This window comes from Rhinoderma darwinii, unplaced genomic scaffold, assembly GCF_050947455.1.
Source record: "Rhinoderma darwinii isolate aRhiDar2 unplaced genomic scaffold, aRhiDar2.hap1 Scaffold_4546, whole genome shotgun sequence".
In the NCBI taxonomy this organism is placed as follows: Eukaryota; Metazoa; Chordata; class Amphibia; order Anura; family Rhinodermatidae; genus Rhinoderma; species Rhinoderma darwinii.
Window position 1 is genome coordinate 85,903 of NW_027463965.1, and position 2,589 is coordinate 88,491.

The window sequence follows — 2,589 nt, forward strand, 5'->3', positions numbered from 1 at the left end:
GGATTCGGTTATATCGTCAATGCGGATCTCTGGACTGTCTGGATATCACAGATATTATGGATCCGGTTATATTGTCACTGCGGATCTCTGGACTGTCTGGATATCACAGATATTATGGATCCGGTTATATCGTCAATGCGGATCTCTGGACTGTCTGGATATTATGGATCCGGTTATATCGTCACTGCGGATCTCTGGACTGTCTGGATATCACAGATATTATGGATCCGGTTATATCGTCACTGCGGATCTCTGGACTGTCTGGATATCACATATATTATGGATCCGGTTATATCGTCACTGCGGATCTCTAGACTGTCTGGATATCACAGATATTATGGATCCGGTTATATCGTCACTGCGGATCTCTGGACTGTCTGGATATCACAGATATTATGGATCCGGTTATATCGTCACTGCGGATCTCTGGACTGTCTGGATATCACAGATATTATGGATCCGGTTATATCGTCACTGCGGTTCTCTGGACTGTCTGGATATCACAGATATTATGGATCCGGTTATATCGTCACTTCGGATCTCTGGACTGTCTGGATATTATGGATCCGGTTATATCATCGCTGCAGATCTCTGGACTGTCTGGATATCACAGATATTATGGATCTGGTTATATCGTCACTGCGGATCTCTGGACTGTCTGGATATCACATATATTATGGATCCGGTTATATTCTCACTGCGGATCTCTAGACTGTCTGGATATCACAGATATTATGGATCCGGTTATATCGTCACTGCGGACCTCTGGACTGTCTGGATATCACAGATATTATGGATCCTGTTATATCGTCACTGCGGATCTCTAGACTGTCTGGATATCACAGATATTATGGATCCGGTTATATCATCACTGCGGATTTCTAGACTGTATGGATATCACATATATTATGGATCTGGTTATATCGTCACTGCGGATCTCTAGACTGCCTGGATATCACAGATATTATGGATCCGGTTATATCGTCACTGCGGACCTCTGGACTGTCTGGATATCACAGATATTATGGATCCTGTTATATCGTCACTGCGGATCTCTAGACTGTCTGGATATCACAGATATTATGGATCCGGTTATATCGTCACTGCGGATTTCTAGACTGTCTGGATATCACATATATTATGGATCTGGTTATATCGTCACTGCGGATCTCTAGACTGTCTGGATATCACAGATATTATGGATCCGGTTATATCGTCACTGCGGATCTCTAGACTGTCTGGATATCACAGATATTATGGATCCGGTTATATCGTCACTGCGGATTTCTAGACTGTCTGGATATCACAGATATTATGGATCCGGTTATATCGTCAATGCGGATCTCTGGACTGTCTGGATATCACAGATATTATGGATCCGGTTATATCGTCACTGCGGATCTCTGGACTGTCTGGATATCACAGATATTATGGATCCTGGTTATATCGTCACTGCGGATCTCTGCACTGTCTGGATATCACAGATATTATGGATCCTGTTATATCGTCACTGCGGATCTCTGGACTGTCTGGATATCCCATATATTATGGATCTGGTTATATCATCACTGCGGATCTCTGGACTTTCTGGATATCGCAGATATTATGGATCCGGTTATATCGTCACTGCGGATCTCTGGACTGTCTGGATATCACAGATATTATGGATCCGGTTATATCGTCACTGCGGATCTCTAGACTGTCTGGATATCACAGATATTATGGATCCGGTTATATCGTCACTGCAGATCTCTGGACTGTCTGGATATCACAGATATTATGGATCTGGTTATATCGTCACTGCGGATCTCTGGACTGTCTGGATATCACAGATATTATGGATCCAGTTATATCGTCACTGCGGATCTCTAGACTGTCTGGATATCACAGATATTATGGATCCGGTTATATCGTCACTGCGGATCTCTGGACTGTCCGGATATCACAGATATTATGGATCCGGTTATATCGTCACTGCGGATCTCTGGACTGTCCGGATATCACAGATATTATGGATCCGGTTATATCGTCACTGCGGATCTCTGGACTGTCTGGATATCACAGATATTATGGATCCGGTTATATCGTCACTGCGGATCTCTGGACTGTCTGGATATCACAGATATTATGGATCCAGTTATATCATCACTGCAGATCTCTAGACTGTCTGGATATCACGGATATATTATGGATCCGGTTATATCATCACTGCGGATCTCTAGACTGTCTGGATATCACAGATATTATGGATCCGGTTATATCGTCACTGCGGATCTCTGGACTGTCTGGATATCACAGATATTATGGATCCGGTTATATCGTCACTGCGGATCTCTGGACTGTCTGATATCACAGATATTTTGGATCCGGTTATATTGTCACTGCGGATCTCTGGACTGTCTCGATATCACAGATATTATGGATCCGGTTATATCGTCACTGCAGGTCTCTGGACTGTCTGGATATGACAGATATTATGGATCTGGTTATATCGTCAGTGCGGATCTCTAGACTGTCGGGATATCACAGATATTATGGATCCGGTTATATCGTCACTGCGGATCTCTGGACTGTCTGGATATCACAGAT